We start from the raw sequence: 22833 nt of genomic DNA on the forward strand, positions 1-22833 counted from the left end.
ATCTGTGTAGGACCTGGTTCCCCACCCATGTCAAAGCTCCTCAGCAGCCCTTTGAGAAGGTCTTTCCCCTAATAGGGAGAAGGATCCAGGGGTTGCCCAGAAATGGAAATCCTATGTCAGACAGCAGAAAAGCCACAAGATCACACTGGAGCCAGGCCTGCTGCAAGTGCTGTGGGATTCAAATCTGCAGCCTCTGGGCTCAGAGTAATGACACTCCCATCACAGAGCCACCTCTTCTGCCTTTGGCTACCCTTCATTCTCTCACCTTGCTTTGGGATATCCTGCAGTCAGGCCTGCTTGGGCTGTGAGATCTCATATGCTAAGCAGGGATGCAGTTGAGCAGTACTTGGCTGGGAGACCACCATTGAAAACCCCCATGGCTCCACTGAAAGTGCATCTAAAAATTCAGTAGGTGGTATCAGCAGTTCTTATGAAATTTTCACCATCTTGGGCAGAAGTCTCATGAGTTCATCCCCATCAAAACCAGCAAATAGGCACCACCCAGTTTGGATCCAACCCCGAATAGGTGACCGGACAGCAAATGTGAAAAATTGGGATGGGGATGGGGGGTAATAGGAGCCTGTATAAGAAAAAGACCCAAAAATCGGGACTGTCCCTATAAAATCAGGACATCTGGACACCCTTACCCCAAACCAGAACCATGGGAGTAGGTTCCAACCTGGGAATCTGAATCTGGCTCTATGAAATCTGAAGGGGTTTGAACTCAAGATTTTTCCCCCTGTAATTAAAATTACTAAGGTTATGCAGTGACTCAGTGGTAGGGGTGGAAACAGAACAAAGGAGCCCTGATTCCCAGCCCACACTGCTTTAATCGCTAGACTCTTTCCCCTGTCAGTGCTAGGCAAGAACCCAGAAATCCTGACTCCTTACTTTAACCACTAATCCTGGCTGCTAAAACTATAGCCAAAATCTGCAGTCCCTGTGTGTGACCCTATGGCTGGCTATGCTGGGGAGTTTGGGACATGAATTCCATTGAGATGTGTGATATGGATGCTGGTGGGTGCCCCAGTGAACTGGCACAGTTCTCCGCAAATGCTGGAAAGAGCACACTAGAGAAGCTGGAGATGTTGAAATCTGAAAGCACTGCAGATGAAACTGGATGGATAAGAACCTTCAGCTCCCACCAGTAGACCTGCCTGTTGGCCCCCTGCTGCCTTCCCACCCCCAGCCAGGCTCCCATGCTTGGCCCCTATCAATTCCCCATGCCCACCCAAGACAAACCATCTCTCCTCTCCTTATAGTCGGGGGCCTCTTCCAAAGTGCCAGAGGCCTGGTCATGTTCAGAGCACATCCAGTTGCAAGAGCTGTAAAGCTCAGCTTGGATCGCATTTTCTCTGCAGCTTGGGGTTTGGATCTAGCCCATCTCTGAGGTATGTTCCCTCAAATAATTTGCCAGTGTTGTCCCTGGTGAGAGAGTGGTGACCATAGCTATAGGGAGAGGGTAACCAAGGGTGTTTGGCCTGGCTACTAGGCCGTGCAAGCTGCTGCTTGGGCTCTTTCAGGTGGGAGAGCTTCTCCTGCTGACATAGCTACTGCCACTTGTGGAGGTGGTTTTATTATGTTGACAGGAGAGCTCTCTCCCATCAGCATAGAGTAGCCCCAAATCTCCATGACACACAAGGGACCTCCAGCAGTTGCATTGATTGCGACTGGAATATAAAGGGTTAATAGCTGCAGAACTGATGTGAGGCCAACCATCTGCAGGTGTGTAGATCAGTGGTGATGAGTATCAGGTGGCCATAAATAGGAAGGGGGAGGGAGGGAAGCTTTAGGGCTGAAACTGCAAGAGTAGGTAAATGTACCTTCTCTCTGCTGTAAGAATGGGAGTACTTTGTTCCTGTAAGAGGAGGCCTCTTCTCAGACGTACTTCAGGCACTTTAAAGATGCTAATTGAGGGTGCTCCCTCCCAGCACTGCTGGGTGTCGGCAGGATCTCCATTGTATAAATGGGAAAAGCAAGGCACTGAGAGGAGTACTTGACCTGTCCAGAGTCAACACCATGAGACTGTAGCAGAAATGGGAACAGAATCCAGTAGTCCTAGCTCCAGTTGCCTGCTCTGTTTGCATTATAGTACAGAGCTGAAATTTCAGAGCCACCACAGGGAATTGTTCTTGTTATGTTACCTTCTCAACACCTGTAACATGTTAAAAACAGTTGTAATAATTTCCCCTCCTTGATCATAGGGGCCAGTGGGTTTCAAGTTCCCTTGGAGAATTTCAGAGGTTCTGTCCATTGTGTCTGTGATTTTTGTGCTCCTTCTGGGGCCTTCCAATGATTTGCCCTTACCCCTATGACCAAGGAGAACCCCTTGGGATACCCATCCGGACTCACATTCACAAGGACCTGGTTCCAGAACTCAAGCACTGCCTGTTTAGCTTAATAATAATCATTCCTTGCCCTGAGCAGCATTTCCCTACTCTATGATCTCCCAGTAGGGTGACCAAACAGCAAATGTGAAAAATTGGGACGAGGGTGGGGGGTAATAGGAGCCTATATAAGAAAAAGACTCAAAAATCGGGACTGTCCCTGTAAAATCAGGACATCTGCTCACCCTATCTCCCAGCCCATTATAGTTTTCCCAGCCAGGTCAGGATCCTCAACTGTCATGTACACATGAGGACATTGAGGCACCAGAGGGGCTGGGACTTGGCCAAGGTCACACAGTTAGTCCGTGACCATGTTAGTCCTGATTCCCAGTGTAAACCAGAAGTTTATCCTTCCTCCCTGCAGCCATGTGTTTCCTTCTGGCTACCCTGTAGTTCCAGTGTCAGAAACTTCAAGGAACCAAGCAGCAGCAACAAAGGCTATGGACATCATATTTCAGAGAAAACAGGAAGGAAGAGAGAACCTGCTGCATTGGTCCTCCTGAAGAACATACAGACAGTCAGAAAGGTCAGCAGTTGCACCGTGAGTGAAGATGAGAGCATACAGAGGTGACAGTGATGATCTAAAGGCTGCCTGGTATCAGAATGGCTGGAATCTTCACAGCCAGGTGGGTTTTACCTGCTCAGGAGACAACCAATGGGAGCAGCCCTGCTGAAAACTCTGACCAGATGCCCTTCCCTCACCATACCTGCCCTGACATTGAGTAACCCATGTAACCCACACTCTGGGAATCCAGAGAGGCTTTATCAGGCTACAGCTCAGAGGAGTGGGGCGTCTACCCCAGCAAGTACACTTCCCCCACTTTTGCTCCTTGCAGGCAGCAGGGATATGGGCTTTCAGTACAGCTGGGAAGGGATCCCTAGATTTGACAGTGAAACTCTCTAATTTCTGGGCAACTGCAGGGGGAGGGATAGCTCAGTGGTTTGAGCATTCATCTGCTAAACCCAGGGTTGTGAGTTCAATCCTTGAGGGGGCCACTTAGGGATCTGGGGTAAAAATCAGTACTTGGTCCTGCTAGTGGAGGCAGGGGGTTGGACTCAATGACCTTTCAAGGTCCCTTCCAGTTCTAGGAGATTGGTATATCTCCAATTATTATTATTATTATTTGAAGTTGAAGTTGCAGGAGTTGTCAGAGGCATGTATCCCGAGAAAGGGAAAATGGCTCGTAGGTAGCAGTTTTAGACCGAGCTGGATGAGCAAGCGTCTCAGAGGGGTGATTAAGAAAAAATAGAAAGCGTACAAGGAGTGGAAAATGGGAGGGATCAGCAAAGAAACCTACCTTATTGAGGTCAGAGGGTGTAGGGAAGCAGTGAGAAAGGCAAAGAGCCGGGTGGAGATGGACCTAGCGAAGGGGATTAAAACCAATAGCAAAAGGTTTTTTAGCCATATAAATAGGAAGAAAACCAAGAAGGAAGAAGTGGGACCGCTTAAAACTTTAAACGGAGTGGAGATTAGGGATAATCTTGGAATGGCACAATATCTAAACGAATATTTTGCCTCGGTCTTTAATGAGGCTAATGAAGGGCTAAGGAATAGTGATAGAGGGACTGATGGGAATGAAGATATGGGGGTAGACATTACGGTATCTGAGGTAGAAGCCAAACTTGAACAGCTAAACAGAAGTAAATTGGGGGGCCCGGATAATCTACATCCTAGAATATTAAGGGAATTGGCGAGTGAAATTGCAAGCCCGTTAGCGATTATTTTTAATAAATCTCTAAACTCAGGGGTTGTACCGTTTGACTGGAGATTAGCTAATATAGTTCCTATATTCAAGAAGGGGAAAAAAAGTGACCTGGGTAACTACAGGCCTGTTAGTTTAACATCTGTAGTATGCAAAGTCATGGAAAAATTTTTAAAGGAGAGAGTGGTTACGGACCTTGAGACCGATGGCAACTGGGACAAATTTCAGCATGGATTTACGAAAGGTAGATCGTGCCAAACCAACCTGATCTCCTTCTTTGAGAAAGTAACAGATTTTTTAGACAAGGGAAATGCGGTGGATCTAATATATCTTGATTTCAGTAAGGCGTTTGATACGGTACTGCATGAGGAATTACTGGTTAAATTGGAAAAGATGGGGATCGAAATGAAAATCCAGAGGTGGATAAGGAGCTGGTTAAAGGGGAGACTGCAGAGGGTCGTATTGAAGGGGGAACTGTTGGGTTGGAGGGGGGTTACCAGTGGAGTTCCTCAAGGTTCGGTTTTGGGTCCGATTTTATTCAATCTATTTATCGCTGACCTGGGAACCAAGAGTAGGAGTGGGCTGATAAAGTTTGTGGATGACACCAAGTTGGGAGGTATTGCAAATTCGGAAAAGGATCGGGATATCCTCCAGGGAGATTTGGATGACCTTGTAAACTGGAGTATTAGTAACAGGATGAAATTCAATAGTGAGAAGTGTAAGGTTATGCATTTAGGGATGACTAACAAGAACTTTAGTTATAAGCTGGGACGCACCAGTTGGAAGTAACGGAGGAGGAGAAGGACCTAGGAGTCCTGGTTGATCGTAGGATGACTATGAGTAGGCAATGTGATGTGGCCGTTAAAAAAGCTAATGCGGTCTTGGGATGCATTAGGCGAGGTATTTCTAGTAGGGATAAGGAGGTGCTAGTCCCATTATATAAGGCGTTGGTAAGACCTCATTTGGAGTATTGTGTGCAGTTTTGGTCTCCCATGTTTAAGAAGGATGAATTCAAACTGGAACGGGTACAAAGAAGGGCCACTAGAATGATCCAAGGAATGGAAAGCCTGTCGTATGAAAGGAGACTTGAGGAGCTCGGTTTGTTTTCCTTAACCAAAAGAAGGATAAGAGGAGATATGATTGCACTCTTTAAATATATCAGAGGGATAAATACCAGGGAAGGAGAGGAATTATTTCAGCTCAGTGCTAATGTGGACACGAGGACAAACGGATATAAATTGTCAGTCAGGAAATTTAGGCTTGAAATTAGACAAAGGTTTCTAACCATCAGAGGAGTGCAATTCTGGAACAGCCTACCGAGGGAAACAGTGGGGGCGAAGGACCTCCATGACTTTAAGATTAAGCTAGATAAGTTTATGGAGGAGATAGTATGATAGGATAACGGGCTTAGTCAATAGGTCAATTAAGTGCCACACTGGTAATTAGTACAATGGGTCAATGATAGGATATTGTTAGCCTTTTTCCAGAGGGTATGGCTGGAGAGTCTTGCCCGCATGCTCGGGGTTCAGCTGACCGCCATATTTGGGGTTGGGAAGGAATTTTCCTCCAGGGTAGATTGGCAGTGGCCCTGGAGGTTTTTCGCCTTCCTCCGAAGCATGGGGCAGGGGTCGCTTGCTTAAGGAGTGGGTGGATCGGCTTATGTGGCCTGCATCTTGCAGGAGGTCAGACTAGATGATCATAATGGTCCCTTCTGATCTTGAATTCTATGATTCTATGATTATTATTTGCAAACGCTTCCAGGTGCTTGCAGGCAGAGGCAGTGTTTGCATGGAGGAGGAGAAGAGGGAGATGGGCAGCAGCAATTGTTGATCCAAGGTATGTCACGGATGCTGGATTTTGCCAGGTTGCAGGGAGGAGATGAGATGGAATTCTGCCTGCACTGCAGTTCAGCTGGTAGTGGGAGAATGGGAGGGAGGCACTGTGCTTTCTCCATGTGGCAGGTGACTCATGACTGTAAAATGAATCCTGCTGAGAGTTGAACACCAAGATTCAGGGTGCAAAGGAACTTGTCTCATATCTTAGAGCACCAAGGAAAACACTTAATCCCCTTATTTTCTCTCCTCCTCTCTCTGAGATCCCTGTTGTTCATCTGAAAGGGGGCTGGATTTTTCTGACATAGAGACTAAGGGGTCAAGTCCATCCCTGGAGTAGGTGGGTGCAGGTCCCAGGGCTGAGTTTGGTCCAAGGACTCCTCTGGGCATGATTCCCCTCAATCCCAGAGGGACAGCTCAAAACTAGCTGAACTCCTGCTCTCGCCACTCCTGGTTCTATGAGACAGAGAAGACTTGACATAGCAGCAGAGGATATTGTTAAATCGTAGCATTTGTTACTGCAAATTCGTCCAAACACAGATCCAGACACAGTCCCTTCCCTAGAGAACTCACAATCTCAGTTGGGCAGTGGGTGCCTCTTGAGGGGGCATAGCCTAGCAGCTAATCCTTCTCTCAAAGGCAGCCTCAGGTTTGAAGTCCTTCTGGACGTTTTAGACTCTGTGACCCATCCCTCCCCCCTCTCCTCATCTTATGGTGCGCTAGACAAAGTAAAACTTCTGGGATGCAAAAAATTCAACAACGAAGTGTAGATTCCAAGCATTACTTCTATGTGATCGACTGAGATGGCAAGGCAGTAGCCAGAGAGGTGAGAACAGGCATTGTGGGACACTTCCTAGAGGCCAGTCGCAGCGCTGTAATCACCCCGGTGTCTACACTGGCACCGCAGTGCTGTAGCCCCGGCGCAGAAAGCTCTACATCTCTCATCGGGGTGGGTTTTAGAGCGCTGCATCTGTGCAGTTTCTGAGCACTAAGTGGCTCGGCAGTGTGTACGCCTCAGGACTTACAGGGCTCAAAGCTGCTTTACTGCGCACAAACTTGCCAGTGTAGACGTGGCCTCAGATGTTTGGAGACATTAGGGGAGGACAGGAGGCCCCTCATTATACACTCCTCAAACACCTCCTCCCCATGTATCCAGGACTCCAGTCTCCATGCTGATTGCGCTGCCTCATAATTTCAAACAAAGGACGTGACATGCTGTGGAGGGAAGGGCAGGAAAAACAAATCTGCATGCTGCAGGAAGGAGACCCACTCAATAAATCACACATGTACCCTGTCAGGACTAGAGACCAACTCCCAAAACATAGGCCTCTGCCACATAAGCTAAACAGGATATTCCTTTGCTGGCACTAACAGTAGGGCCCTTACCTAGAGGGTGCCGCAGTCATGCACACAAAGCTAAGAGCCTCATTCTGGCTGTGGCTTTTTGTGGTTTGAATGAGGCAGAACTGCTGTCTGTGCTGCATTACAACTGAATTTTGGTTGAGTTATGCTCCTCTCCAGACCTGGTTCTGTTTTGTACGGGACGACCTAGCTGTGTTCAGTAACCAGTCTTGGACAGACCCAGTTAAGGTCCTGCCTACATTACATGTTGGGATGTGGTTATCACTGGCTCTCTTGACTCTTGTCACTGTAATGTGGTCAGCCTCAAAGACTACTGTGGTCTGCAGAGAAGCACTCTGACAGTGGTGCTCCTGGGCCTGTGGATTCCTACCGGGCCTGCTTTGGTTATTGCTTGTGTTAGAGCCCCCCCCAAAAGCAGTCTACTTCCTTGGCAAAGAAGGGAGTTGTCTTGTCCACATTGTGCATGTTGTACCACAGCTGACTGGCCTGGTTGCAGGGTCATCTCCTGGTTGCCAACAGCCCCTTATTACACGGGATGTCCCTTATTTTTTCATCTCTGTACAAGATCCAGAGTTCCTGAGTGCTGTAAAAAGCAGCCAGAGATACTCCTGGTGAATGTAAGTGAGTACTGCTTATTTTTATTACTATTACTATTGATGATGATGATAATATTGGGAGGAGGGGCGGAGCGGCGGTGCTAAGAAAACAGTTCCTTATCTTTGAATTACAGTGTTGGCAACTCTACCTCCTGCTCTCATTGGCACTCCCTGAGACACTCTGTGCTGCAGCAGGTGGCTGAGGCTGTGGCTCAAATGCAGAGCTAGCTCCGAGGATTTGTGTCCTGAAGGCAGGATCCATGATCTGTTTGACAGCCCTGGTGGTTAGGTTACTCAGAAATGGCTCTCTCTTCCTGATTAAACAGAGGGAATGTTCAGAGGAGTAGAGGCAAACTGAGAAAGAAAGAGACAATGAGGGAGAGAGGAAACCAAGAAATCTAAGACATGCTGTGGCCCCGTCAGCACCACAGCTGCAGCTGTGTTGGGCACCTGGTTAAACCTGTCTGTGCCTGGGCGTGGCTGACACAGAGCTACATTTGCAGTGCAGGTAGGTTCTAATCATTGTAACTATCTAGGGCTTTACCATGACTTGAGAACACAATGAAAACCTGGATAATGTCAAATTCATTGACCTTCTCCATTTGTAAAGTGGTGGTTAATGACTTTGCCTTAGAGCAGTGGTCCCCAACCTTTTTCGTCTGGCGGGTGCCGGACGACGAGGCACCGAGGACCGTGGCCGGCGGACAAGCATCCGCCGAAATGCTGCCGAGAAGCGGCAACATCAAGAGGCGTCGCCACTGAAATGCCTCCGAGAAGCAGTGTCATCAAGAGGCGTCGCCATCGAAATGCCACCGAAAATCATCAGCATTTTCGCGGCAATGCCTCTTGATGACGCTGCTCTTTGGCAGCATTTTGGCAGATGGTCGTCCGCTAGCCAATACGCGGGCGCAGATGGATGCCCCGGCGGGCGCCATGGTGCCCATGGGTACCACGTTGTGAACCACTGCCTTAGAGTAAGGCTGGCAGCAGCTCTGGGAATAGAATGCCTGAGACCTAACTCCAGACCATAATGCTTAAGGTCCTGTTTCTAATGGAAATTGAAACCATGCTTTCAGTGGAACATGAGGATAGCCCTGTTTAAGTAGGTCCCTTGACAGGAGTTATTGTTGCAGCATAGGTAGGGCCTGTGTGTGCAAGTCCATGCCTATATGAACAGCTCTGCAGAAGCGCAGCTGTACTGATATAGGTGCATCACTGCAGCACATCTGGTGAAGACATTCTATGCCAATGGGAGAGAGCTCTCCCGTTGGCATAAGAAAACCACCTCCACGAGCGGCATAAGCTATGTTGGCGGGAGAAGCTCTCCCACTGACAGCGCTTTGCACACAAGCGTTTATGTCTGTGAAACTTACGTCACTCGGGTGGTGGAATATTCACACCCCTGAGTGACGTAAGTTTTGCTGACATAGGTTAAGTCTACTCTATAGCCAGACATTGTGTAAGGGGATGGGTGGGAGGGTGAGTGAAACACACACACACATTGTATGTGTGATAGAGAGCCAAGCAGTAGCCAGTTCATTGCACAATAGCTGCACAAACTCCCAGAATAATTAGTTTTCCTCATCTTTGTGTCCTGACTTCGAGGTATCTCGTGTACAGAAACTTTATTTCTCAGGTGGGGGAATGAACAAATTTGCACCCCCTCTATCCTTAAACTCTGTGAACTTGCAGCAGAAGAGCTGATCTCAGATCTCTGCCCCTCCTCCAAGATTTTCAAAACTACTTCAAAGTCAAGTTGGCAAGAGTATTTGGTGGTTCTGGGTTTGCTGCTCACCTTTTGTGCTGCTACCCCACTGAACAAAGTATGGCGTTTCCCTTTGATTTCCATGTTTGATAGCAATAGGAGAAAGAGTTTGAAATGTTCTGCAATCTTTATAAAAAAAAAGAAGAAAGAAATGTGCTCTGATAGCTTTCCAGAGTCCTGGTCTCTGATGAGAGAGGCTGACTGACTATAGGACGGTGGTTTGAGGAAGCCAGGGAAAGGACCTTAATCACAGGGAAATTAACTCAGTGACAGCTGATATTTGGGCAGAGGCTTCAAACAGCAGAGATGGCAAATATCTTAACATTTTATCTCTCCTCTTATAAGGGGAATAGCAAGTGGACTGATGAGCAGGACTATGGGACTTTGGCAGAGCTGCAAGGGGAGCCCATAACTGAACTAGCATTGGGTCTGCAGGTTGGGACTGAGGGTCATTAGCAGCCTGAGGATAAGTGGAGTGCAGGATTAGAAGGGAAGTTCAGTCCACATGGAAATAGAGCAGGATTGAGTGCAATACAAGGAAGCAAGATGCACCTGCACTATCTCTAGCTGTGCCTGGCACATGCAGAATTAAAGTAGTAAAAAAGGAATTAAATTCTGTTCCCATGATGGGGAAGTTGTGCTATTGTTTTTAAATGTCCTTGTTCCAATAATTCTGATAATCTTTGAGCCACATGTCATCTCTGGATGCTGCAGCAAGCCTCCCTCCTCACCTTTGCTGCCACTAATGTTTTGGGTTTTTGTGTGTGTGTCACTGAGGAAGAAAATTGTATTTTACTAAGGAAATAACAGAATACCACAAGCAAAGCAGGTGGTGGGGAAACTGAGAGTGCACCTTACCCTGGCCTAGCTAGGACACACTGGAAAAGCATATCCCCTCCTGCTCTGAGTCCCTGTTGCCAATGCCCCTCAGTCCTGACCCACAGCTATCCCACTCAGAGTTATGCCCCCACAGTTGTGCTAATGCCCTTCATGACCCCAAAGATAGTGCCTGCTGCTGCATTTCCTTTCGAATACAAACTTGCCAGGTGAGATCTGCAAAGAGAAGGGCGCAGTCCTCTGCCTAGGTGAGAAACGCAGACTTTCCTTTCAGTGGCGCGGCTGGGATCCGGGAGGGGAATGACTTCGCGACTGGCGTTGCCTGCCCACCAGAGGGCACTGCCGGTTGCCTATTGGGAGCCAAAGGGAGCCCAGCCAGCTCGATCTGGTTACGTACAGTATGTAAATATTCGGGAGAAGAGCTGGGCCGTTTGCAGCAGTGTCTCACACTCGCCCAATTAGGCCTCAGATGTGTGGAGCACTGCACTATAGTAACCAATAATTAAATATGATTAGCCAATGTGAATGGCTGGGGGGACAGGCAGCCAGTGCTGGTGAGTATTTAAAATGACAGTACCTCCCACATGGCGTAAGTGTGCCTGTTTTTGTCACAGAAGAATTACACTAAACTTAGTGCTGGTTGATGCTCCCTGTGGTTCTCTGATACCCCCTGAGCAACAGCAGGGCAAGTTTTCCCAGACAGCCTGGCAAGACAGGACCCCTCTTTGGGGAAGAGGGACAATCCAACTGCATGCACACCAAGCCCAGTACTTGTTTAAATGACATCACTGCTTCTGGCCGTTCAGCCTTTGTGCTCACTGCTGAGGCTGCCAGAGAAGGGGGCCAACTAGTGCCAGTTGTGCTGGTGGCTTTTGTGATGTGGGCACCTGTCCTGTACCAAGACCAAATCATGTGAATGAAGATGTGAGACTGTGACTCAAACAATTCTCTGGAGAGGGACATATAGAGAGGGACTGTACACTCCCCTCCCTAACCAGGGCGTCGGGTGGGATGGATTCTAATCTCTGTGGGATGAATCCATTCTAGTAAATCTACTATAGTAGAAGCTGTTAGGTTCACTCCCTCTGGGGCACCTGGCATTGGCCACTGTCGGTAGACAGATACTGGGCTAGAAGGACCTTTGGTCTGACCCGGTACGGCCATTCTTATGTTCTTATGTTCTTATGGTCACAGCATCACACTAGTAGCTCATGTTCAGCTGATAATCCACCACAACCTCCAAGTGTTTTTCAGAGTCACTGCTTCCCAGGCTAGAGTCCCCCATCCTGTAAATATGGCCTATATTCTTTGTTCTTAGTTTTTTTCCTATACATTTACATTTAGCTGTATCAAAATGCATATTGTTTGATTGGGCTCAGTCTACCAAGTGATCCAGATTGCTATGAATCAATTATATGTCCTCTCAATTTACCACTCCCCCAATTGTTGTGTCATCTGCAAACTTTATTAGTGATTATTTTATGTTTTCTTTCAGGTCACTGATAAAAATGTTAAATAGTGTAGGGCCAAGAACTGATCCCTACAGGACCCCACTGGAAACACATCCGCTTGATGGCTATTCCCTGTTTACAATTACATTTTGAGACCTGTCTGTTTAGTAATCCAGTTAATGTGTGCTATGTTAATTTTATATCATTCAAGATTTTTTATCACAATGTTGTGTGACACCAAGTCAAACACCTTACAGAAGTCTTAAGGATATTACGCTAACAGTGTTACCTTTATCAACCAAACTTGTAATATCATCAAAAAAGATATCAAGTTAGTTTGACAGGATCTATTTTCCAAAATCTCATGTTGATTTGCATTAATTAGATTACCCTCCTTTAATTCTTTATTAATTGAGTCCCATATCAGCCGCTCCATTATCTTGCCCAGGATCGATGTCAGGCTGACAAGCCTATAATTACCCAGGTCATCCTGTTTACCCTTTTTAAAAACTGGCACAACAATAGTTTTCTTCCGGTCTTCTGGAACTTTCCCAGTGCTCTAAGATTTACTGAAAATCAACATTAATGGTCCAGTGAGCTCCTCCTCTTAGATTCAAGTTAACTGGACCTGCTGATTTTAAAATGTCTGATTTTAGTAGCTTCTGTTGAACATCCTCCAGAGATACTAGTAAAATGGAAAAAGTGTTATCACCATATGATGAAATTATAGCTGTTTTTTTGCCTAATACAGAACAGAAAAAAATATTGAATAGTTCTGCCTTTTCTGCATTATTATTGTTGATAATTCTACCATGTCTATCTAGTAATGGACCAAAACCATTGTCAGGATTCTTTTTGCTCCTAATATCTTTTAAAATACTGATTGTCTTTAACTCTGTTGGCCATAGATTCCTCCGGGCGTCCCTTTGCTCCCCTTAGCAATTTTCTATAATCCTAACTTCTGATTTATATCCATTCCTATTAACTTACCCTTTCTTCCATTTGTTATTTATATTATTTTTCATAGCTTCCTTCACTTTCCCCTAAATCAGGTCAGTTTTTTAACCAGTATGGCCTTCTTCCTTGATTGCGGCTTTTGGGGCATCTAGTAAGATATTTTTAAGTGATTCATGATCGTCATTCACATTTTTTCTGATTTAATTCTTCCTCTCAACTGATTTGGCTTGTAATTGTTCTGAGCTTTATGACATTGGTCCTATTAAAGTACCAAGTATATATATATATATTACAGGTCTGAACTTCATTCCTCACATAAATGTATTAGTTCGGGATTCACGTCTCAGGCCCCGTATCCAAGCACTGGAGCTGTAATTCACACTCTGAGTCTTCGAGTACAGTAGGATCCACACATCAGGGCACTAATGTCAGGATTCACAGCCTTCGGGTGAGGTAGACGGGATCGCACAGATGCACAGCTCCTGCTCCAAGATGAGTGGTGTCACTCAATGGGGAGTCACTGAGACTGTGTGGAATGTGTCATTTAAAGCATCACTTGAAAAATCACTTTTTTTTTTTTTTTTTTACAAAAGAGACAAGGTGGGTGAGGTAATTTTTTTTTTTGGACCAACTTTTGTTGATGAAAAAGACAAACTCTTGAGCTACACAGACCTGAAGAAGAGCTCTGTGTAGCTCGAAAGCTTGTCTTTTACTAACAGAAGTTGGTCAAATAAAAGATATTACATTGCCCCCCATCCTTGTCTTTCTAATGTCCTAGGACCAACATGGCTGCAACAACACTGGAAACAATGACAGAAGATATTCTTTTTTACTACAACTTGAAACAGGGATATTGTGTCTTTAAGGCACTCCCTTCCCATTCTCCCTAATACCTCAAGGCCTCTGAGTGTTTCTGGAGGAGCGGATCAGTGCGAGAGTTTAAGGCATCTCTCCCAGCCCTGCTGCACTGCTCACTTACTGCTCTGAAGGCTGTGCTTTGCCATTTCCATGGAAACCATTAGTTGCTAAGCAACTGGAGCATCATCTGAGCTGAGCCCTCGCATCTAATTATCCCATCACTGTAGCTGAGAGGGGTTTGGTGGGGAGTGGGGGGATTAACTCTTCTAACATGGAAGATCCATTGACAACATTTAAAGGTACAGTGTCTGCCTTTCACAGTGTGTATTGATAGGCCCCTGATCAGGTGTGATTGCTTGGTTATCATGCATAATCTCAGCATGAGAAACTGGACAGGCTTAGGCGAGCTGCAGATACACCCTCAGCTCACAGCATGCTCTTTACCCCTGCTGGGAGCCCTGTTAGGAGCCCTCAGTATCTGTCTAGTTGAGTTGTCTGTGCTGTGCTTAGATGTGTGTAGACATTTGTATGTTGTGGACTCTGTGCCACATTTCTCATGTAGCGGCTTTCATAGAAATGTAGGGCTGAAAGAGACCTCAGGAAGTCATCTAGTCCATCCCCCTGTGTTGACACATTAAGTAAACCTAGACCATGCTTGACATATATTTGTCAAACCTGTTTTTACAAACCTCCAAGGATGAGGATTTCACAACTTCTCTAGGTGAGCTGCTCCATTACATGCCTTCTTGCTGTCTGTGTTGTGGTCTGCTTGACACTGGGGCACAGACACTGACATGGAAACAAAGTCCCCATGATGTCATCTTTGCCAGGTAGACTATTGTTAATTCTGCAGTCTTCAGGCATCCTCATCCTGTTTGCTTCTAGAGATGGATGGAGCAAAGCTGGAACAAAACACTACAGGAAAAACATTTTATTGAGCCACTGTGAACCAGCCCAACTGAACTTCTGACCCACAGACTTTGGTCATTAAAATAAAACAGGACCTGGATGGAACCTGTCTGTGTTCTGGTGTGTGCAAATCTAGAGCCAGATTGAGGTTTTACAAAACTAATTTTAGTCCTCAGTATTGCCAGCCTGCATTTGCTTCCCATTGCCATGCTCTGAGCCAGTGTCAGGATGGTGTTGCTGCCAGGCTGACCAACCCCTGGACTGATGGGTTCCACCACCTTGATTGATGGCCTTCCTGAAAGTCCTGCTGCACCAAGTGCTTGTGTAAATTACATCACTTCTTCCAGTCACACTGACTGTCAGCCAGAGTGACATCAGTGTGAAGAATGTTACCTTTCAGAGCCATGGGAACAAGGGGACCTGCCACACTGGCAGCAGTCATGTATGTGCATGTGCAGAAACAGTCCTTACCAATCTGAACTCTCCAGATGGTTTTTTTATCCCCCTACTTCTTCCCCCCCCGCCTGCCAATCAAACTCCTCTAGCAGCTTTTGTCTGTATATGGAGTGTTTTTCAATGTCCGTAATAAACACTAGCCTAGAGGAAATGGGAACCTCATGCTCATTAGCACAAGAACAAAGATGATAGAGCAGCACAGAATCAAAACAGTCACAGGGGACGGGGTAGGGGAGGCAATGAAGGGTTTGACCAGAATCTTCAGCTATCAGTGATGTCAGCAAGCAGCCCATAACAATATACTCCATTACAATCTGTAATGAATGCGGAACATGCCTGGTAGCAAGTGTTTCTGCTCAGCTTCTTCTTTGTCCCTGCTGCTCAGCCCACCTGCCTGTGCATAATGTCTGTGCAAGAAGATGGCACTTTTCAGAGAACTCCTTTCCTGCTCTCCTGGTTGGCAAGATACTAGGAATTGCTGCTACTTCTCCTGAGAGAAGAGTACTTCTTGGGCTGCTGCTTGGTGGCTGGATCCTTGGGGACCTCAAGGTCTGCAAGGGAGCCTCCCAGCTGCTAGCATTGTTGCATGGAGACCATGACCAGCTCAGTGTTACCACAGAGTTTTTGGGTGGTGGTGGGTGCAGCATCTCAGGATGTAGGTGCCTGTGGATGGGACGTCTTCCTTAGGAGAGCAACATGGTATAGTGGGAAACTTTCTGGGAGTCCCCATAATCCTTCCACTGAATAGAGGGGAATCCCACCATATTCGCTGTCATTCACTGCACCTTTGCCCATCCCTGAACCCAGACTTCTGTCATGACTATGGCCTGCAGGCTCTATCAAACCCAAGCAATATGCTGTGCCAACCTGTTACCTGTGTTTTCCCTCCCCTTTCCCTGGCATGATTCCAGGCCTTGGAGCTCTCTGAGGAATGAGTGATTGGGGACTAGGTGGGAAGCAGCTGCTTGGGAAGATAGAACAGATACTCTCCCCCCCTTGCCCTCAGGGTGGGGAGGTTGTTATTAGAGCTCTATAATGATTGTGTGGAGGGGGCAGACGGAGAGAGAGAGAGAAATATTTTGTCATGAAAACAGTAAATGTAATTAAAGCCTACGTCTTAATTAAGAGCTGAGGATAAGGGGGTAGTTGGATTTCTGGCTGGAATCTCAGTGGCATTGGTAATTAGGCACTTTGTGTAATGCTAATAAATAAGGAAGAATAACTGGAAGGGAGGAGGGCATGGAGTGAGCCCTCAGCAGAGGAGGGAACAGGAGTGAAGAAGTTCCTGGAGTCTGAGGGAAGAATGTTTAATGTAATGGAAGGTTCTGCTCTTCTGACTGAGGTTGGGAGAAGGGACTAGGAATGTGGTGCTCAGCTTTTCTTCTCCAGGCCTTTGGTCTAACTCAGCCAGATCAATAACAACAGGAAGCTGTTCCTGTCCAATGTCCTTGTCTCACAAACCTGCAGCACAATTAACTCCCTTGCTCCAGACTCAGCACAGGGGCAAGGGCTGAATGAGCCCTGGAGAATGAGCTACCTTCTTGCCCTGAGCCCCAACGCTGCCAGTGCATTTGCTGTCCTGTGAGTAGAGGGTTTAATTCTCCGCAGCTTTAGGCTGGTAGCTTCTTACACTTTAAAAAAAATTGGGTAAAACTTTTAAACTCTTTTCAACTCATTGTATCCATGCAGAGGAGATCTTGGCTAGCTGCAGTCCTCAGAAGACAGTTAATGGGCAGGGAGCTGCTACCATAGCTCATTGCTGATCAGGGCACCTGAAATCCTGCTAATCTCCCTCTTTTGGAAATGCGTGAAATTGCTTAATCAGGTTCAGGCCCCCAGTGGCTGCAGCTACCTTTAATAAGGAATTTAACACTTAGGGCTCGTCTACACGACCACTTTTGTTGGTATAATTTATGTCCTCAAGGGGTGTGAAAAAACACCCCACCCTCCCTAGTGACATAAGTGATACCAAGAGAAGCACCGATGTGGACAGCACTCTGTTAGTGAGAGAGCTCTTCCCACTGACATAGCTTCCGTGGCTCGTGGAGGTGACTTTATTATGTCAATGGGAGATCTCTCTCCCGTCGGCATAGAGCAGCTATACGAGGGATTTTACAGTGGCTCAGCTGCATTGGTACAGCTGACTGGAATTAGCAATGATCACACACTCGTGTTCAGGAAAATGAGGTGAAGTGAATGTGCAAGGGAGAAGGGGCTGCTTGCGGGGGGTGCACAGAAAAAAGGGGGCAGTGAGGGAGTGGGGGCAGCCCTATGGGGGTGTGCGTGAAGGAGAATTGGAGGAGGTGAATATGCAAGGGAGGAGAGGCTGCCCTGTGGGAGTGTACACTGGAAGAGTGGGTAAAGTAGGGCAGACTGCCCCATGGGTTGTGTGTTCCTGTGTGCCCGTGTACATGTGACTGGTACATGAGGGCCCTGAGTCGGGAAGTGGGTAATTTAGAAGGCTGCTTGTGCTGTGTGTTGAATGCTAATGAGGCTGCACAGCTTTCAGACAGAGGTGCTGCAGCTCCAGCTCCTGTCATTGAGTTTTACTGCTAGCGAGGTTGAGTCCCTGACAGAAAGGAGTGGGGATGAGGATGGCAGAATGTGCCTGATGCCGGCATTCCTCAGGTCAGGAGAGCTGGACAGGATCACTAGCCAGCCCTTCCACACTAGGGAGGCTGTACAAAAATCTCCCCATTGCTGCTCTGGATTTCTGAGTGCGGGAAGCCCTCATGCAGAGCAACGACAGGGCTCCCCATGTTGCCATGGCTGTTGATGTTGGACCAGAGTTAACCTGTAGAGGAACTGTTGGTACTATTTCCCTTGTGTTAACAAAGCTTCTACACCTTATAGGCGGGGAGCACTTGTGTGACAGACATTATTGCAGAAATGTGCAAAACCTGAGCATGCTTATTATAGTTCTTTTCATCCAAGGGTCCCAAAGAGCTCAACAAGCTTCACTTACAGAGTTGTTTTCACTTACCCCTTAAATACAGCTACCTCTGAGGTGGCGCACTGCAACTGCTTACACACACAAACTGCAGGGGGAATTTAGGGAGGCAGAATGTAGTTACTCAAGTTGAACTTTGGCCAAGACACTAGGGCTAACAGCCTGACTCTTGCAAAAAATGTCATGGGAGTTGTAGTTGTCCAGTACTTTGGTTATAGTCTTATCTGAAAGATGGGCCTTCAGAGTACCTTGTACACTACGGATTCAGTGGCAGACTTGTTAGCAATCGAATTGCCAGCATTACTTTTTATAGCACCTATATGAACCCCCATCCAATTACTAACTAAAGCCCAAACTGCTTAGCTTGTGAAATCTGACAGCTTCCCAGCCCCTGATGGCATGGCTGTGGGGAGCAGTGCTTAGCTGAGAACATGTCTGACTACACACATTCACTCCTCCTTTAGCTATAGAAATGACGGGACAGGTTACCCTCAGCAGACAAAACACTGTTGAAATATTAACCAGATCTCCCAACACTTCATGAGGCTGGTGAGTGTCATCATCCCCATTTCCCAAAGGGAAGTGACTTACCCAGGGGGTCTCAGATCTGGGACTAGAACCCAGGAGTTCCTGGCGCCTGTGCCATGATGCCTCCAACCAGGGCTGGATTAACTTTTTGTGGGCCTGGTGCCAAATATATGTGGGAGCCCCCATGGGAGTAATGGAGCATGGCGTGGGGAGATCAGTCCCTGGAGCAAGGGGCTGGCCAGGGACATGGTATGGCAGGGGCGGCCCTGCTCCACCAGCCCAGTGCGAGGGCACTATTTTTTGCCAGACGCACAATGTCCTGCCCGGCCCTGTGCTGCCAGCATGCCCCTTCCTATCGGGGGTGGACCTATGCCACACCACACAGCTGCCCTGCCCAACTCCCCCTCCAGACTCCCTGTGGTCAGCACCCTCCCCGAGACCCTCCCCCAAATGCACAGCGCCCTGCACAACAGCACTCTGCACAACACCACCACTGCCCACAGCCCCACCACAACTACCCAGCATCCCCCACAGAGCCCTCACTCCCCTAGTGCCCTAACACACAGAGACCCACTCCCTGCCTCCTGGCTGCACTTTCTGGCCTTGCTGGGAGGTGACTGTGTCTGCTGGGCTGGGCTGAGCCAGCAGCGTAGCCAGGACTGGTCCCAGGATAGGGAATCGCTTCGGCCTATTGGGAGTGGCGCAATCAGCCAGGCCTGGGCCTGTCCCAGCAGGCCTTCCTCAGGACTCACTTGCCTGGAGGGGCCCAGCCAAGCCCTCTCCCACCCCACCGTGAATCTCTCCCCCCCCCCCCCCCCGACTACTGAGACTGGCCAGGCTTCTGCACCAGTCCCAGGAGGCTCAGCTCCAGGGAGACAGATGAAGCCCCTCAGGTGGTGGGAAGCAGAGACTGGAGGTGCACTGGGGTCCAGCCAGGGGGCAGAGAGGAGCCCTCAGCTGGCCAGCAGGCAGGCCAAGAGGAGTAAGTGATGGTGTTGTGGGGGAGCCAGCAGGTTGGCAGAGTCTTGGGGCACAGTGTAAGCAGAGCAGGCCAGGGCCCCTTCTGAGCATGGGCCTGGCGCCACTGGCGCCATTGTAAACCCAGAACTGCATCCAACAGACCACATTGTCTCTCTGTTTTTGTTTTTAGCATGTTAGTGCTTAAAAAAGTCTTTCTGTAAGGAACCAATGTTAGGAGAGCAGCAGTCAATGGAACATTGCCAAATTCTCTCTTTCTCTCTTGGTTTGACAGTGCTGCATGAAAGCAGATGGTCACTAATTAAAGAGAGTCGAGTGAGTAGTTTGCACTGGCCTCTGCATTCTTATTCCAAAGAAGAAAAACTCTAGTAGCCTTGGAGGAACATCTTCTCCTCCTCCCTTGTGTCTGCAATGTGCAGTGATCTCAGTAGTGTCTGCTGGGGATCATTGTGGGGAATCCATCCTGCTCTGGAAATGGAATCTCTAAAAAAGCAGACTCAGAATGTTTGCTAAGAGCCCAGTCTCGCTGCCATTGAAGCCAGAGGCAAACATCTCAGGACTAGCCCTAGACTTGTGATATAAGCATACAGGACATTAACATAAGGATCTTCCAGCTGCAAAGTTGGATGGAAGTGAAAGAATTTGCTGGAGAGGGGCTTGAAAAACCATGATGAGCCTTCATCCCCCACAGAAGCTAAAACTAAGAGCTTCTCCTTCCAGTGGGGAGAACAGAAATAAGCCTTTGGGGCACTTTATGTCCTGCTGAGCTGTAGATTCAAGCTGAGCCATCCCCTGCTTGGCACTCTGAACCCTTTTGTGTTCATCATCACGTTACATCTTTCTTACAGGAGTGGACTTCAATCACAGCCATCATCGGACCTTCTGTATACTGTCTGGGTTACTTCTCCAAACCCATGTGGTTTTTTTTCTAATGGCACTGAGAGCTGGATGGCTGGGGTAGCGAAGGGCAAGCATTGTGTGTTTCTCTCTCTTTACTGTCAAGAATACTTGGTTCCTAGAGCCAGTTGTAACAGATACTGTCAATACTTAATGATCCCTCCTCATCTGGAAAAGATGCATATGGGGGAAAAAGTATCGGCAGCAGTATATACCTTCTTCTCAACATCTAAGAAATGTATAGTAGCTGTACCTCAATTCACATTTAGGATCCTGGTCCTCTGTGGGTTCCCTTTGTTGAAGTCCTGATTATTCTTCCTATCAACGCTATTGCTGAAGGGCTAGATTTCCTGGGGTTTGAACCAGCCCCCAGGGCAGGGAAGCATATTGCCCTTTTGAGTCAATGGTGCGCTGCTGAATTCTTCCGCTCCCGCTGCAGTGGGTCTTTGTCATTCCCCATGTATGTCCAGCTTAGGCAGGCCATAGGGAGATTGTTCCAGCTCTGCTGTAGTCTCTCAGTGTGATCCTTTCCCAAGTGCTGACACCAGCTGTAATGCTGCATGAGCAACAAACATGGCAACTGCCAAAAAGAGATTTATGTGCTCCTCTGAATTGTAGAGTGATTTTACATTTGTATAGTGCCTTTCACTCACATGGAACTCAAAGCACCTTATTAACTGGGCACATTTTATAGACAGCACAGGGGCCAACTCATCTGCTGCTGAAATGCAGCTGTCTTTGAGGGGGAGTACAACAGCTGTTGATAGTGCACATTAGCAGTACTGATTTAAGACAGTGCAAGGTGCCTTTGCTCCAGCCAGATTGCATCCTGCCATGAAGCATACTGCTCATAAGGGTTTTTTTCTCTGCCCTCCTATCACACCACAGTGCTCTCTTCTGGGTGAGCATAAAATAACAGGTTTCAGAGTAGCAGCCGTGTTAGTCTGTATCCGCAAAAAGAACAGGAGTACTTGTGGCACCTTAAAGACTAACAAATTTATTGTAGCATGAGCTTTCGTGAGCTACAGCTCACTTCTTCGGATGCATAGAATGGAACACACAGACAGGAGATATTTATACATACAGAGAACATGAAAAGGTGGAAGTATGCATACCAACAGGCAGAGTCTAATCAATTGAGATGAGCTCTTATCAGCAGGAGGAAAAAAAACTTTTTGAAGTGATAATTAAGATGGCCAATAGAAGGTGTGAGGAGAACTTAACATAGGGAAATAGATTCAATTAGTGTAATGACCCAACCATTCCCAGTCTTTGTTTAGGCCAGAGTTAATTGTATCTAATTTGCATATTAATTCGAGTTCAGCAGTTTCTCTTTGGAGTCTGTTTTTGACGTTTTTTGTTGCAAAATTGCCACCTTTTGAAGTGTTCTCCCACTGGTTTTTGAATGTTATGATTCCTGATGTCAGATTTGTGTCCATTTATTCTTTTGCGTAGAGACTGTCCGGTTTGGCCAATGTACATGGCAGAGGGGCATTGCTGGCACATGATGGCATATATCATGTTGGTAGATGTGCAGGTGTACAAGCCCCTGATGGTGTGTCTGATGTGATTAGGTCCTATGATGGTGTCACTGGAATGGATATGTTGACAGAGCTGGCATCGGGCTTTGTTGCAAGGATAGTTAGTGTTTATGTTGTATGGTGTGCGGTTGCTGGTGAGTATTTGCTTCAGGTTGGGAGGCTGTCTGTAAGCGAGGACTGGCCTGTCTCCCAAGATCTGTGAGAGTGAGGGATCATCTTTAAGGATAGGTTGTAGATCTTTGATGATGCGCTGGAGAGATTTTAGTTGGGGGCTGTAGGTGATGGCTAGTGGCGTTCTGTTATTTTCTTTTTTAGGCCTGTCCTGTAGTAGGTGATTTCTGGGTACTCTTCTGGCTCTGTCAATCTGTTTTTTCACTTCAGCAGGTGGGTATTGTAGTTTTAAGAATGCTTGATAGAGATCTTGTAGGTGTTTATCTCTGTCTGAGGGATTGGAGCAAATACGGTTGTATCTTAGAGCTTGGCTGTAGACAATGGATCGTGTGGTGTGTCCGGGATGGAAGCTGGAGGCATGTAAGTAAGTATAGCGGTCAGTGGGTTTCTGGTATAGGGTAGTATTTATGTGACCATCGCTTATTAGTACAGTAGTGTCTAGGAAATGGACCGCTTGTGTGGATTGGTCTAGGCTGAGGTTGATGGTGGGATGGAAATTGTTAAAATCACGGTGGAATTCCTCGAGGGCTTCTTTTCCATGAGTCCAGATGATGAAGATGTCATCAATGTAGCGCAAGTAGAGTAGGGGCGTTAGGGAACGAGAGCTAAGGAAGCGTTGTTCTAAGTCAGCCATAAAGATGTTGGCATACTGAGG

At 47.2% G+C, this 22833-nt stretch overlaps 1 protein-coding gene across 8 annotated transcripts in view; it reads left to right on the plus strand.

Annotated features, from left to right (window-relative positions):
• BCL9L (BCL9 like) overlaps window positions 1–22833 on the plus strand; it is a 130875-nt gene that overhangs the window by 341 nt on the left and 107701 nt on the right. For 5 of the 8 annotated variants that reach the window (XM_039496454.1, XM_039496448.1, XM_039496455.1 and 2 more), the window contains exons 2-3: window positions 2752–3013; window positions 5852–5926. The gene's annotated coding sequence lies outside the window, so the exon portion shown is untranslated. Of the gene's footprint in view, window positions 1–2751; window positions 3014–5851; window positions 5927–16610; window positions 16695–22833 lie in introns of those variants that run through there. The other 3 variants (XM_039496450.1, XM_039496453.1, XM_039496451.1) reach the window with 2 other exon arrangements.

The sequence above is a fragment of the Mauremys reevesii genome, linkage group 12 (genome assembly GCF_016161935.1).
Source record: "Mauremys reevesii isolate NIE-2019 linkage group 12, ASM1616193v1, whole genome shotgun sequence".
Classification (NCBI taxonomy): domain Eukaryota; kingdom Metazoa; phylum Chordata; order Testudines; family Geoemydidae; genus Mauremys; species Mauremys reevesii.